At 43.4% G+C, this 16,799-nt stretch overlaps 1 non-coding gene and 1 pseudogene across 1 annotated transcript; one reads left to right on the top strand and one right to left on the bottom strand.

Moving 5' to 3' along the window:
* The window catches only part of LOC138242338 (zinc finger protein 850-like), a 1,462,105-nt pseudogene that overhangs the window by 1,440,462 nt on the left and 4,844 nt on the right, over nucleotides 1-16,799 (top strand).
* trnan-guu (transfer RNA asparagine (anticodon GUU)) lies at nucleotides 13,365-13,438 on the bottom strand. The gene has a single exon. It is a non-coding gene; the product is annotated as a tRNA-Asn (tRNA).

Raw genomic sequence — 16,799 nt, 5'->3', positions numbered from 1 at the left:
GCAGAGAGAGACACACACACACACCGGTTTTCATTGACAAAAAGTAATTGTTTTTTTTACATTTTTTTTACATGTTTTGTTTGTGGACAGACTGTCCACAAATGTGAGACTCTTTCTCAGACTTACATTCCCGAATGTCCTCCGCCCTGGTCAACAATCCTAGGAAGAACACGAAACAGCCTGTTAATGAAATTGTTACAATTTTGTTCGGTCAGCTCTTCCTCACAGAATTTATAGATCGCATCGATCAGTTCCTGCTTTGTGACGGGCTTAGCAGTTTTCCGAACGTAGTCTTTCAACGAATGCCAAACCATCTCTATCGGATTTAGATCTGGTGATTCGGCTGGAGTTTTCACCCAGTTCACTCCTTCTGCTATAAGCCTCGCCCTTGCTGCTGTGTGTTTCGGATCGTTGTCTTGAAAGAGACGGTGCCTTGATCCAAACTGCTCCCTGATATATGGGGCGGCATGGTGTGTGACCACGACTTCCTCGAAGAATACACGGTCCATAATTCCTTCGAAAATAAGTGGTCCCGGGCCTCTTCTAGATATACCCCCCCAGACGTGAACCTTCAGTGGATGTTTGGGCTTTGGCTTGTCCACATGTCTCCCCTTTTTGCAAAATGCCATTGTTGAAAACTGTTCCAGAGCCACTGTTGTTTCGTCGGTAAAAAGTACATCCTGAAATGCCTCCCCCTGTTCAATCCATTGGAGCGCTTGCTTGAGTCTTTCCTCTTTGTTTTTTAGTCTTATCATGGGGCATGTGTTGGTTTTTCTGTATCTCCATCCAAGCCTCCTGCGTACTCTTCTTATCGATGTCGGGCTAATGGTCGCACCGAGGTCAGCCCAGAGCCGTCTTTGGACTTGCATCGCCGGTAGCTCATCATTTTCATCAGTCAGTTTGTCGATAGCTCGCACAATAGGACTTGAAAAAAAAGAGATCAACAGTTAGTTTTAAAAATAATGTGCGTAGTTGTATTTACATGCAAGAAAGGTATTTTTAGAAATGTATTTACCTTTGAATCGTCCTCGGTTTAGATTCTCTTTGCCTCCTCTCCCCTTTATAATGCCTTCTCACTGTGCTTTCAGAAACGAAGATGTCCATCAAAGCCAACTGCTGTACAATGTCCCGTGTTGACTTCCCGTTTCTTTTCATCTTCATTATTTGGTGTGAGAGAGTCTTCGTGATTTTGGTCATTGTCCATCTCCTTACCAAAGCGATACAGTGGTGCAGCTTGAATTCTGTACCTATATACTGTATGATATGGTACAGATAAAACTTACACTATACCGATGAGCTAATGCCAGGGAAAGACACTCCTATTTTATTTAAAACACAATACGCCAGGAAATGTGTCTGATGCATTAGCAAGTTAAAACAATTGGGTCGAAAACCTGGGCGTAACACCATTTCCTTTTTCTGATCACTCGCTTTCTGGATACACGTCTCACCTGTCCTGTTCTTTGTTTTCCTGGTTTGCTGATTAAGCCTGCTGCGGTCCACTCCTACCCTCACACCTAAAGAATACTATTTTAAATTTCTTGGCGCAGTTCATTAACCATTGTATGTGCTGTCCGTGCCCAAAATGCAATTTTAAAAAAAGTCAAAAACCGCGCTCAAAATGCAATTTAGAGCTCTCTGGCAAGAGGAGACACCCAAATCAATGTAACATGCCACAGTTTGTGCATGAACAGGGTTATACTGCCTATTCCCTTTGATACCCGATTTAAAAAAATAAAATAAAACATGTTTTGAATCCCCGGCAGAACCAGGCATCCATATGAATCAAGTAACAGGTTTATTCCATGCTGAAAAAAAGAAGAAAGGAAACACATTCCATAAGAATTGACTGAGCTCCTATTTTTTTTATGCTCAGCTACTAAGATTTCCCTTCAGTGGTAAAATTCAATATCTACAACGGGCACAGTAAAGACGTTTACTGTACTGTAAGTCTTTCTACGACAGACCAACGGACTACGAGTGCCCCTGTCGGTCAACCAATCACATACCGCGGTACCCCGCATCATCATGCGTCACGATGCGCGACGCCGTAGCCAATTACTTCCGGTACGTGTCTGTACCGCGCACTTTGAATGGCTGCATCTGTACCTCCTTGTGATGCATCAAGAATACACAAAACTACGGAAGCCCGTTTCCGCCAGGAAGTGGAAAAAAAACGCGCTATGGTATCTCATATTTGCGATTTCGAAATTAACCCCATTTAATTCTGTCCTTTTGTTATTGTAATGGATTCAGGTTCTAGGGCTTGTGCACTTGCCGCTCCCGCCCTAGTTCGTGCCTCACTGTATAGGCTTGAACCCAGGTCTTGCCAACTAAGTTACGGCAGCGTGGGGAGTCTGGTGAGGGCCACAACTTCCCGGGGTGTGAGCGCCAGCCGCGGCCGGGTATCAGACTGGTTGTCCGGCCAGCTGGCTTATATTCTACACAAGCCAGCACGTGTGAGCTTTAAGAGAAGCAGGACGCTGGTACCTGAAATGGACTGGCAGTGGCAGGCCGACTTGGTGAACATGAGAGACTACAGTGAGTTCAACGATGGTTTCTGTTACATCTCCTCACATATAGACATGTTATAAGTCTGGAGGTGTCGTGACAAGTGATTTCCGAAATATATTTCAAGAGGGTCGTACTCCTAAAATGCTACAAACTGATGACAGAAAAGAATTTCTTAACAGGACCTTCCAAAATTTTCTCAAATGTGAGAATATTGAACAATTCATTATGGCCAGTGATGTGAAGGTTAGTGTAATAGAGAGGTTTAACAGAACTTTTTCCACAGCACGTTTTATTTCATGTATGAGCTGATCGATATTGCAGTAGTACCCTCTAGGTAAGGTACATGTTCATCAGCGATTAGACTATATGGACAGAAAATCTTCATCTTGATCAAACGTGTTTAGCGTATGCGGATAGTGCAGCTCGACCAGACCCACTTCCCAGCCCCTGTCCAGGTCAATCGCCTTTGCCAGATGCTCTGTGAAGCACGCGCTGGTGTTCTTTGGAAACATCTTTGAGGATGAATTACTGGCCAGCGTAACCTAGAAGACATTGGGGTTCATTTTTCAGCACCTCTATATTTCTTTGACCTCGGAAGCCTTTACCCAACTATTGAATTTATCGCTCTATCTGCGCCACTTTACCAAAATCTGTTTGTTTTTTTCATGCCCCCTGGCTGCTTTAATCTTTTGGATGCGAAAGACGCTCTCAGAATTGGGGTTTATCTTCTGTAGCTGTTCTGTGTAGAAAGAGCCCTTAATGTCATCGCCTGCGTAGTCCTGCAGTTTGTAATAGAGTCTCAGAGCCGTGGTCCGCTCTTTGACAATGAAAATTTCATCTGTGAAGGTCTGTTCATACCCCTTCTCAAACATTCCCTTTTATTTTGGACACCCGCACATGATCACCTACATTAAATGAAAACTTTGACGGTTTTCGCTTAAAGTGTTCGCCATAGACGGTTCTCCACATCTCAAGGGAGTTATCAGTCGTAACAGAAGCCGTGGGTCGTTTAATAGTCATGTGGTAACTATGATTATAAAAGTAAATAAGATCAGACAGATCGATATATCGAAAGGTGTTTTTGTGTGTCAGGTACCTCCACATTTTTGTTTTAATAGTTTGGTTAAACCTCTCTATCACACTACTGCTCTGTGGGGGAAGGAGGGACATCCACCCTATAACAACACCATTGGTTGAAAAGGGGGTGGGACATGGGGTTTTAAAGTTTTGACAGACGCTGCACACCACAGTGGGGCAGACTTGAGTTTTAGTAGCTCTCAGTTACCAGCATTGGCTAGCAAGGTGCCCGGTACGTTGATTTCGGCCATTGCCCCTGTGAACACATCCCAATCTTTTAGCTTCTTACCGGCCTCAACTGATTGCTGTTGTGTGAGAGCCCTGACAAGATCAATCATGTGAGAGCCCTCAACGGGTGCCCCCTTGTACACAAATTTTCTTTAATTCCCGGCTATTAACGGTTTATTGTGTGCCACAGTCTTTAACAATATCTCGGCATTTCTCTGGAACCACTGAGATGCACTGTCTAAAATATACCCAAAGTCAGCGTCGGTCGATGACGGCTGTTGTGGTAATGCGTGTGATAGATCGGCGGGTGCATTTTCGGGTCGTACAACAGTTAAAGTCCCCTCTTCAGAAACTTCCTGGCATACTAATGTCAAATACCGTTGTAACAGCTGATTATATAATTTCACGTTTTCATATTCAGGCAGATGCGAGTTCTAAAAAATGTCTCTCATTTCGTCATCCAACCTGCGGGTTGTTATTTTTCTCACATCGGTTTCTTTGCCGGACCAGTCTAGGAGTCGATCGAGCTGTTTTTGAGGTACAAGGTACATTTTTTTTCATTGTGGTCCATTATCGGTGTTGTAGAAGCTCCGTAATCAATGGTACTACAATACTCAACAGTGTCCCGATAAAACTGCCGGACTGGTTCACCAAGAGTCTCTTTCTTTTAAGAAAAAGACCCCTTTGACTCAAAGTCTTTAAAAGCTTATGCTTTCTCTTCAGGGTCCCAAACTGCTTAGCAGGCTTAGCTATTCCCTGTACAAGATCATCTGAAGCCCCACAGAGAATAGCTTTCCGGTGACTGGGGCTGGCTTTTACCAGAAAATGTAAGTGTCAGGTTTCTCCGAATGCGTGAAGACATGACGACGGCCCGAACGTGTTTTTTTGACTGAGTCTGTGGTTGCGAGATCACCGACTTTTAGATTCTTTAAATACATAAGCCACGGGTACATCTGGGGGGAAAAGACCTGTTCACAAGCGATAGTCATCTGGGGTGTCGGCATTTAAATCCACCAACAAGTAACCGAAAGGTTTTTTAGTAGCGTCATCAAACGCTTCCAAAAAAATCGGGCTTTACCGGGATACATATGCCGTGACAGGGTTGGAATCTGTAGTTTATCTCTAGGGTTTTTAAACAGCACCATGTACTTTGTATTTAACGCTATGGTTCTACTTTTCCGGCCTTGACAAAACACATTTTGGACGATATACATGATGCTGAGGTTTCGGTGGTGTACGTATTTTGTAAAAGCTTTTTCTATCTCATTATTTTCACACGCAGACTCCATCAAATCATCAACTATAATCAAATTTACTCTATCCGGTGGCAGTAGCTGGTCGTCGGAAAACGACGTCGGTAGCCCTTCTATAAACTGAATGTATGGAAATTTCACAAGCAACTCAGCGTATAGAGGTTGCCAGCAGCTGTAACACCAGACTATGTTTTCGGGTTTACGAGTCATAACGGTATCACTGTTCTCCAAGAGCTGTTTTATAAAATAACTTTTACCGCAATTCGAGGGTCAGGACAAAATGCATGAAAAAGGGTGTTTTAACCTGACATCCATCGTGTTAATATCCGTAGGGCAACAATGTCAAATTTTCTTGCAGCACCCGCTTGTCGTACACCACCTTCTGGGTTTTCTTTAAGGTCCGGGTCTCACTGCGCCAATCCTTTTTAACACGCACGATCATCGGCTGTTGAATAGAAATGTGTTTAAATTCCCGGCACTCTGCAAAAGGGTTAACGCCATAGTCAAAAACCAAGTCCCGCAGACTCTCAAAGTTAACTTTTTCACAATTGTTCACATTGAGCGTAATGCCTTTCACCTTTAAACAGGCTTTCCCACCAGACAGCTTGTACCCGTACGACTTGGGTCCTGTTGATACAAACTCGGTGATGTGTTGTCCAGCATCGATTTCGCTGGTCAGCTCACCCAAATAGTCACCCAGCCCCGGATTCCACTCACCCTCCCGGCTCACAAAGATAACGGAATCTGTGTCGTGGTACAGACAGCGGCCTTGCAAAGCATTTAGCAGATTGTATAACTCCCAGCGGGCAAAGGCGGTTGTAAAGCTAGCGATGAAAATGTTAGTGTTTGAATGGCCTATATAGTGGTGTTTAGTGTTTAGTGTGTTTCCACATAACACAGGCTGTGTTTTCATTGATAAACTTGCAGGCTGACACCTCATGATATGGCGTAAATAAGTACCTGAACAATTCATCGGGGTTTCTCACAATGGTGGTCTGTGGTAAATTGTCTCTTTGTCCATACTTCCCCCACAAACTGTTCAAGGCAATTTTTGAAAGCTGTCTTTTGGCCGGATTCTTTTTAATGTTGCTGGGGTCCAGCCGGACACCCTCTTTTTCATAATATTCGCTGATATATCTTTGTTGTTTCGCGACATCTGTACACCCCTCTGGAAACCCCGAAGCTTCCTGTTTCCCTTTCAGATGCAGTTTGATGTAGTCTGTAAAAAGATCGTGTGAGGCCTTTTCGAAATGCCTAATTTCATAAATTTTACCCACTCTATACCCCAGATCTAAGGCCATAATTCAGGGGCGCACCAGACACCAGTCAAGGCGCGATCTTCATTACCGTGCTCACAGGGGGTGGTCTGTTTTGTTTCACCACATGTACGACAGTGTTGACAGTTTTTTTGTCAATTTTGGTTGGAAGAACTGGAAAGTACAAACATCTGGGTGGGTAAACTTTCACCTTTGCTAAACCGAAATATTGTTTTAAATAATTTAAGTTTTTATAAATTATTCGGGGGTGCCCCAGTGGGTATTTTTTAGTTTTGTTCACAAATGGATACAGACTGGTGAAATCATAGTAATGGATTTTTTCACCGGGCTGCGCTGTGTAATGCAAACAAATCTCATTTGTTCTCCCCCCCAAAAAGCGACTCGCGCGGTTGCAGAGGCCTCTGGTAACTGCGCAGCTGTTAGAAATTTACCCAAGTCTCCATTTTCAACAAGCATGTCTCTGAACTCGTGCTCCCACAAAACACGCACGTTAAAACCTCATTTTGAGAAAATTAATTTTAACCATCGTCTTTCTGTACAACCAACCAAAAGTAGTGTTTGTCAGCGGATTAAAATCGTTTTCACAATAACAAACGCTACAACTGTGAAAAAAACAACCGTTGAACTCAAAGGCTGTCGGCACTCCGTCAATTACAGCATAACCATCCACAAAATATGGGCCAACCTTGAACTCACCGGCCGTGGTTAACGCGTGTTGGATTTTAACGGGCTCTGTGTGTTCGATGTACATAAGCCATTGAATGCTGGGTGTAGAAAATCATTTATGCTGCCGGTGGTAATTTTCATGGGGTAGCAACGCAATCGTCTCTTCCTGTAAAAACATAAGTCTGAACATAGCCATGCAGACACTAGCGATGGTCACAAACTGAAAGGGGTCGATGCACACAACGCAGGCGGCCCCTGACTCAGTCACGCGTGTCTGTCTGGTCATATTCATGACCTCGTCCCGAAACCTGATACAGCCTTCTCTTAGAATTGCCACATCCAACTGGCAGTAACGTTTCAACTCTCTGTAAGTTAAACACACTTCCCCTGCATTGTTCTTACCAAACCAAAAACTCGGCTTTCTCGCTCGGCAGCATGTAGTTAACGCCGTAAAGTTCTGGCGGCGGCATCGGTCCGACATAATTTTGGTTTTCTGAAGTGTTCATCAAGTGTGGAAAATTCCCCTTAGCCCCAGGGAACCCCATGGCGGCCGGCAGTTTGCTTAATTTCATAGGTAGAACGTTTAAAGAATCGACAAATCTGATGTTCAGAGCTTTTTACAGTCATACACATTATCTTGCCACCCTGATTAATTAGTTCAACGTCCATCTTTTCAGCTAACAACTGTCTGATTACTAGGTAATTGTCATATCCCTTGCCATTGTGCGATATGAACGTATGGTTTTCAAAACGTCTATCAATAAATTTACACACAAAATCCTTTAGACAAGTTTCACCATAAAATTCCCAGCTTCGTTTATTGTCAATATGAAGGGCGTGGACGTAATTTGGTATGTGTGTCCCCGTTTCTTGCTTGCATTCAAAGTCGAAAAAAATGTACTTGTTTGAAATTTAGGGGTTGTCCAAAGGCGGTATGTAGCACAAATGTGTGTCTAGGGTGTCGATCACGTTGTTACAACGCGAGCAGTTTCTCTTTACATTTGGGACTTGCGAGGTTATAAACCCCACATTTCTCACAAAAGACCCTGCGCTCACACTTACTCACACCCGTCGCCGCATTCCGCAAGTGTCTCGCCAAACACTGAGAGCTACGACAAAAGACCTTACAGGCCGGGCAATTCTGAATTTCGGCATCAATTTTGCAACAGTGGGGATCTAAACAGGTTTTACAAGCTTTAACACAGGCGTGTGCGTTCTTGTGGCTATACGCCGCATGGCAGTTAGTGCAAAAATACGCCGCCCCCACAAAAGCTTTAATATTTAAAACCCCATAAAAATGCTCTTCATGCAGTAGAACAAAAAGTATTTTAGAAATTTGGTGGTGTGGGCCCCGTTGTAAAATATTTCCAATCACCCTGGTCGTGGTACAAAATTTTAATGACCACCTTTAAATGTTTTTCAAAAGCGGTAATGTCTGACAAACTAATTTTCCGATTCTCTGGAAAACCCAACTCTTTGTGCATTCGTTTAGCGCCCTGTAACATTTCCCCATCGGTACAACCCTCATTCAACAAACCCTACACACACCCGGCGAAACACAGATTACCGTCCGTGTAATGTAAGTCGATAAGGTGCGCTTTTTTCTGAGCAATTACCCGGCTGTACAGAACGGATTTAAATCTTCGGCGGGCACCCCCCTGCATATTCCTAACTATCGTCACCACTAAGCGGTGGCTGTCATCGGTGAGAACCTCTGTGTGGCTCTGTAAGAGGTCCGAGATGTGGCTTAAAAAATCGGCAGCATTTAATTCTCCGGGATGTCTCCTGCGTGAGAACAAGGGCTTGTTAAAACCACCCGCAGTCAAACGCAGCTGTACAAAATCATTTGCCCCGATGTTTGGAGAAAGTTCATCCAATATTCTCTGGACTGCACCATGCACAGCGTCTATAGCCTGTACATACGAGGTTATTCTGTCGAGATTAACAAAACGAAATTCTTCATGGTGCTCTGTTGCTCTAAAATTATTATAAGACCTGTTATAACTATGTATACGCTCCAGGAAAACTAAGGGGTCTCTATTCGCCCCTGCACCGCCACTAACCTGATTCAGATCGTTCAGTACAACCGGTTCTCGGTTACCGACATCCTGTTCTGCTACAACAACCTCGGGCCTTAAGTTATTTTCTACCACGGCATTCTCATTGTGTGGTTCGGGCGGCCCTTGGGAAATCTGATGCCTCTCTCTGAATCTTTGACGACGCAACAAACATGCTTTTGCCAGTTTAATTCTTTTATTTATGTACAAACGCTTGCTGTTGGCAAGTGCTCGGTCTTTTAAACACTTTTTAGACCGCATGTTTAGTCATTTATCACCGGGGTTTTGCACCAATGAAGCATGAAATATCATCATCATGGTCTGAAATCCTGAGCTTAGAGCGGCATCTTCTGTAGAAATTATATCTAAGAGGTTAGCGATGAAAACCTGGATCTGTTTTGGAAACAAGGTCTGTACACCGGCTAAAACCGCTCTTAGATGCTCTAAAGCTCGTTTTTTGGCCACCTCATTACTGATCGCCGTTGATAGTGACTGTGTAATACCGCGCACTGAATCTAGCACATCACCCAACACCAAGTCTTTAGGCGCGTTATGATTTTTCTCCGCAGGCTTGACACGTCTGGCTTTGGTCAGGGTCTTAACAGCCGTCTCCGATGCAGTCACCACCTTAGGGTCCGACGTTTCCGCCACATTTGTTTCGCCGCTCGTCGATACAGCGGCTGTGTGAAAAAATAAAAGATTTTTTATTACCACGCCAATAATCCACATCTCAAAATCAGAAAACTACACGGTGTTAAAAATAAAAGACTTTTCAACACAACAATCAATGAAATCTAAACTGTTAAAATCAGAAAACTACGATAACTATGATAAAAACGCCACACATGTGGTGCATCCTTACACACAGGGCTGCAGGTGAACGGAACAAGTTACACGGACATGTTGTTACACCGGTTTCCTTTACGGCTGTGGTGGCGCTACTGGGTCAAGCGGCGTGGTTAACGGCCTATAGACCCGCGCACAGACCAGTCGCTTTTAACTTTAAAAGCTAAGCAGTTTTAAAATAAGGTTTTTTAACACTCCCAAACAGAAAACAACACTGGGGGGTTCTACAGTGTGTATTCCAAAATACAGCGTCTTTTGCACAGAACCTGTGGTAACACCATCCCGCTGATTACGCAGGCAAATTTTTTTGCCCTGCTAGATCAGATCGCCCAGTGTGGTTCGCATGGCTTTAGACACGGGGAGCGGAAGGGGTTTATGAATGCTTTTTCAGATGCCGCAAAGTTTCTCAGCAATGTTGGGGTGGTGGTTACGTGTACCGAACTAATTTTCCACACCAACATTTAATTGTTGAATGCAAACAGGAGCCAGTAACGCGTGTGTGCTGCGTTGTTTCAGTGTTTGAAAACCCCCACTTGAAATAAAGCGGTTCACATTTCACATACTTGCAAACTGGAGTCTGTAACTTGTGTAAAAAGTGCTGCTGCGCTGTTTCTGTGTTTGAAAACCCCCTGTTGAAATAAAGCGGTTCACATTTCACATGGTGTTTGTCCTGCGAATTCTTTCCGTGAGACTTTACGCAGTCAGTGTGTGTGTGTGTGCTTGCACCCCTGCTGCTTTTGAGACTCAGCTTGTACAGCGTATAAGCAGCCTGGCCGGACAACCACTCGGCCACCCGGCCACGGCTAGCTAGCGCCGCTCACACCCCGGGATCTCGCGGCCCGCACCAGACTCCCTGTGCCGCCGTAACTACCCGATTTCCTAGGGTTATAATAGAGCGCACTCAACCCCACGGCAGACATGGTCCCCTTACAAACCAATACACACTTTCACACACCTAAAGCGAGGGATGCACTGCCTTGGGGCTTTGGGACCCTGAGGCTCCGGACCGACCGGCTGGGGGGGAGGCGGGAGTTCCAACAACGACACACCATTGGCTCCTGAGGGGGTGGGACATGCACAAATAACAACACGCCATTGGCTGGCAAGGGGGCGGGACAGCCAACCACCGCAGACTACCATTGGCTGGAAAAGGGGGCGTGGTACCTGTCAAAAGTTTGACGAAAGGTGTCGCTTTATACTACTAACAGGTCTGTTTTGAGTCTCATGATGATTCTCTTCTGGATCTGAAAAAAAACAAGCAAATTTGTTTCCGATGTATTTTTCAATTTTATCAGATTTTTTCAGGTGAATGCAGTCGATACATTCAAGTTTTTATATGATGACAGGACCTACACTTAGGGCTCAGTACTGATAACACTGCTGATATTGATAGAGTCGAAATAAGTGATGTATTGGCAGCTTTATCTGAGGCGAGAAGTCCTAGAACACCTACAAAAATGTTTGGATTCAGAGGAAGAAATATTTTTCTACCTCACCCAATCCTATTGCATTACCGAGGCTGAAGTTGGCTGCTTATTCGCCAGTTTCTTATTCGCGTTTTTTGTTCCACCTTAAATGCTGCTGCTGTGATGTTATGCCGCCTTTCGCCTGTAGATGGCTCTTTATAGTAATTTTTAAAAATACTAATCCGAGTGGATTACTGCACATATCCTCAGTAAAGGGGAATATGTAAGTAATGATTATCCAAATTGCATTTTTATATGAAACACATTTCAGAAAATCGAAAACCAATTTTCAAAACTCACAATAACACAAACTGGCATGTTAGACAACAAGTAAATAAGACAAAGGCAAAACGTGAAGTCTCAAAATCTTGCATTTTGCAAGAAATGTTATTATAGCAGTTTACAATGGGACATTTAGAACATGGTATATGAGAATATATGGTTAACGGAGGATGAGCAAAGGGTGATGACACTTTCTGCTTATTGCTTTGACCCTCCCTCCTGATTATAAAATCGTCTCACAATTCTGCCACTGAGGTGTGAGACACAATGTAACAGACTCTCAAAATCCTGAACTTCAGGAAATGTTGCTGTACCATTTTTAAAATATGACCCTCTGAATATGGTATGAGAGAATTCATAGGGAAAAGCTAATTGCTCTTTCTGTTGTATTGCGATGGCCCCCGTTTAGAAAAAAACATCTCAGAATTCTGACACAAAGGTGTGAGACACAATGTAACAAATTATGAAAATCATGAAGTATAAGAAAATTTACTGTACCTTTTTTTAATATGACCCTCTGAACATGGCATGTGAGGATTTATAGTCAACAAAATAGCACCCCTTCTGCTGAATTACTTTTTCCCTCCTTACTCGTTACCAAAACATCTTAGTATTCTGACACTAAGGTAAGAGAAGATTTGTAATTACAAAACTTCTGTTGCATTTCTGCGTTGTGACATTCTGAACATGGCATGGTAAAGTATATAGAAAACCTAGATCAGAACAGGTTAAATGTAATTCATAGTGATTTATATTTTTTAAATTCTTTCTAAATGAAAAAATGTTTTTCAGTGATTATGAGACTTCGGTATTACATAAAATATGCTTCAATGCCAAAATAAATAATAATGGAAAAAAAACCCACAGTGGACATTCATAGTTGCGATTATAGGAATGTTATATATCAGGTGAGTAGCTGTGTCAGCATGCGTAGGCTGCAAATGAACAAGTAAAAGGTTATTCCATGCTGAAAAGAGAAGAAAGGAAACATAACATGTTGGCCGTGGAGCCTTCTTCAGGTGTGAGAAAGACAGGTCAGTAAACAAAGATAATTTTCTTTATCTTTGTTTACTGCAGTTTATCTTTGATGACAACATCAAAGATGTTAGGAAGTTTTACAGCTAACAGCTCCACATCAACTTCCTTTTATAACTAACCTCATCAGATCCTTCAACTCCCAACTCTTCCAATTTCTCACTTCAGAGAAGGATAAAAAACTCAATCATCCTCTACAGAGAAAAACCATCAACACCCCTACCACCTCCACCAATCCTAACCTCGTTTTTACTATACCCTCTGACCTTTCCCTTTCACCCTTTTGCATCCTCGGCTCACATATTTTAAAATTACAATAGACTGTATAGTATTTGTTTTAAATTAAGGTAAATATGTCAAAATATCAAAATCCAACTGCACAGTGCTATCTTAACAATGCTTGTCAAGTCTCAAACAAACCTGCATTGTATTTTTAAAATATTTCAGCAGAGGATTCAACTGGAGTATAAATGAAGATTCGACGATAATTTGTTTTGGGTGAATATGGTTTTCTGGGGAGTTGCAATGTTGGGCATTATTGGACATTTCTCGGTGACCCTGACACGTGTTAAACACTCGCATTTCCTGCAAATATTAAAATGGTTATGGTTTCGCTGAAAAATCCAATCGACTAAAGACAACGTTTACATCGCAAGAGAACCCCGTCCCTGGGTGGACTCGAACCACCAACCTTTCGGTTAACAGCCGAACGCGCTAACCGATTGCGCCACAGAGACTGACTGGTGTGGTCTTTTCTCGAATCAGAAGTTTTCGGTTACAAAAAATCTCTTACCTTTTATTTTTCCAGATGGTAATATTTCTTCTGCACTGTTAACCAAGATTTGAATTTCATTTATCGCAAGCTGTGTGAATTTAAAAAAAAACAAGTTTTCCAGAAAGGAAATGAACACATGCATTTAACGAAATCAAGCCCTTTGTGATTGCCCGAAATGGTACGTTCTGTACTGCAAGATAGGAAGAAAGACACGGCTGGGATTTGAATCTCGGTTCTTTTGTTTAATAGAGAAGCGCTTTAACCAACTAGGCTACGGTGACAGGACACCCATCACCTTTTACAGCCACTTGGACACACCGCTCTGAGACATCTGCGTTCAGTAAGCGCTGAGCCTGCTCTCAGACCAAATTGCCTCTTTTACATAGCAGCCCCGACACTGAGAAACGAAGAGAACTGGCTTTTATCCGGCATTTTTCATGTCCAATGCGTTTGACATCTCCCAAGGGCGACAGAGTTCTTTTGCGACACTATTTCTTCTTCTTTTTTATTTCTGTACGCTTTGATAAAAAAAATGAGAAATCGTGCAAGGGAAAAATGTCTTTTTTTTCATGGAGAAAACGTGCACCAGGAAATGTTCTGTTGAGAAGAAATGATTTAACATGATACGTGACCTAATTTATCGGAGCAATTGCTCAACCAGCAAGGTCTGGAGAGTTTGGAGAGTTTGGTGGATGTGATAATTATACGGTGTTGTGGAAGAAAACAGTCTTTCTTTGAATTCTCAGTCAATCGGAATTTCAGTGCGAAACATAAACCCCTTGTCTGATTTAAAGAGATTATATTTTAAAACTCATAAAAAATCAGAAAACACATGTTTCTCACTTTGAAATTTTAGACGGAGCGGTGCATAACTAGTAGCGACGCTGAGCACCCTATGGGGGAATTCAGGTCATGTGAAATGCCAGCGGTTTAATAAACAACGCGTCTGGTTTCGGATCATAAGATTGTAGGTTCGACTTCTACCTGGCTCGTGTAAATTTTATTCAAGCTCCTCAGTAATAATGTATATTATGTAATGAACCGCACCTGAAAGCAAACGTTGGGTCTGTTTCCTTTGTTTTCCAGCATGAAATAGCAAATCGTTACTAAAAGCAGCTGCTAATGTCCAATAGCGGTTTTTTTTTTCAAATTACATTTTCAGGCTTCAGACATTTTTTAATAAAACAAAGGTGTCCGGAAACACATTAACTTTCAGGTTTGCTTGAACCTGTATTAAAAAAAGTTATCTGAAACTTCCGGGATTCCATTATCTGATGTAGCTGTCTCTAAAGTTGGACGTGATGTTAAGCAGATGTGAACTGTGCCTTTTCACTTAAAAAAAAAACAAAGTTCTTTTTTTCCCCCTTCACTCCAATGCTGGAGACTGTAAGCCTGTGTGAGCTCCACACTGCGTGTCCTGTACTGCTCTATTTTGTTTAGATTATCTATGTGGTGTACAGATAGAACTCAACTGCATGGTGTGAATTCCGTGTTCAGGACCAGCAGAACCTGAAAAAGTAACAGCTGACCTCGACATGATTTGAACACACAGCCTCCTGATCTGGCATCAGACACGCTACCATTGGGCCATGAAGTCACGGCTGTCTGTGCCTTTGAATTCCCCAAAGGAGACAAATCAGCTTCACAAAGAAAAATCTGTGAAGAGCGCAGCTCTTCCAAAGAGTCTTTTCTTCCCAGACCACATTTTATTCTTCATGCGCAGCTCTTGTGTAGGTGTTGTTCTCAATTACAGATCCAGGAACACTGATTGTTTTTTCTATTTTTTTAAATTAAGTACCCCATGGTGCAACGGTAGCACGTCTGACTCTAAATCCCCAAGTTCATTTTCAAAGTATATCGGAGTCAATTGATACTGATCAGGTTCTGCTGCTACTGAACCCGCAGTCTTCACCTTAAAGTTCAATTCCCCAAGCCTTTTGACCTTATATGTCCATCCCTTCTCGTCAAAACTCGTATTTTCACAGGGTACCCTTCAGAAATCGCAGTATAGAATGAAAAAAACTCCAGTAGATCTCGGCCGCTGTTGGTGATTTTCCTTTTAAAATAAATGAATCTCTGGAAATTTTACGGAGTGTATCACTTTCACTGAGACCGGGAAGTGTTAAGCTGTACATGCGTCTTTGTGGCTCAGTTGTTAACAAAAAGGGTGGTGGTTTGAGCCCTTCCAGGGACGCTATGAGCCTTTTAATGTACACACCCTCCTCACTTCATTTCTCCACGGCCGGTCTTGTATCGCTAACAAATACAGAGCCCGTAGGAGGCAGTAAGCTCGCATATTTTTTTTCTTATAAAATATACTTTATTCTGAAAAAAACACATCTCAAAAAGAAAACATCTCACACATCATCACTTCACATAATTAAAACAACGGCGGAACGGCGGTGATTGTCCGTTATCAATCTTTGCAAGGGTGGGCGGATTTGCGCTATTATGAGAGTCCCTCCAAACCCTACCGTTTGCTGTAAACCATTAATCCCTGTACAGGGTCCATAGGCCTTTCCAGCGCTCCTTTGCCGTGGGGAAACCCCATTTAGCAACGTCGCGCTTCATCCTTCTCCTGAGGTCCGCCAGGATCCTCTCCTCCAGCTCTCTCGCTCCCCACTCGATGTTGTGCCGGATGAGATTGTTCCTTGCGTCCCACAGGCCTTTTTTTGTGAGGGTCAGCAGAAGCCATATCAGGAACTGCGTCCCTCTGTCCAGTCCGGTAGGTGCCAGCCCCAGCAGAATATACTGGTAACTGAGCACCGCAACCCGTCCCCAGGAGTTGCATGGTGCTGTCCATTCTGCCCCACACCGCCTTGGCGAAGGGGCAGCTCCAGAACACGTGCTCCTGAGTCTCCTCGACGAAACACGTGTCCCGGGGGCAATGCGGGTTCCTGGTAAGCAAGTGTCTGTAGAGGACCTCTCTGGTAGCCAGTCTCTTGTGTACGGCCATCCAGTTGAGGTCCTTCAGTTCGTTGTCCAGTTCTTTAGGCTGCATCCTTTCCCAGACTTGTCTGGGAACTTGCAGCCTTTCGTCAGTGACCAGATGCCCCCTCACCTCTTTGTACAGAGCTCCACTTGACAGCGTGGGTGTAGAACTTTGGTAGCCTCTCTGCCTTGGGCCCAGTGTTTGACCACTGGACCAAGTGCCTCATCGGGATGGAGAGCCACAGCCTGACAAAGTACTGGTACTTGTGGCCGATGGGCTCCCGCAGCGCCCGGCAGAGGTTGCAGTAAAAGATGCAGTCGAGTTTCAGGGGGAAATGTGGGACATCTCGACCCCCTTCCTCGACCGGCTGACACATCCGGTTTCTCGTGAT

This window comes from Lepisosteus oculatus, chromosome 14, assembly GCF_040954835.1.
Source record: "Lepisosteus oculatus isolate fLepOcu1 chromosome 14, fLepOcu1.hap2, whole genome shotgun sequence".
NCBI lineage: Eukaryota > Metazoa > Chordata > Actinopteri > Semionotiformes > Lepisosteidae > Lepisosteus > Lepisosteus oculatus.
Note: the sequence above shows the minus strand (reverse complement) of the source record. Positions and strands in the feature narration are given on the sequence as shown.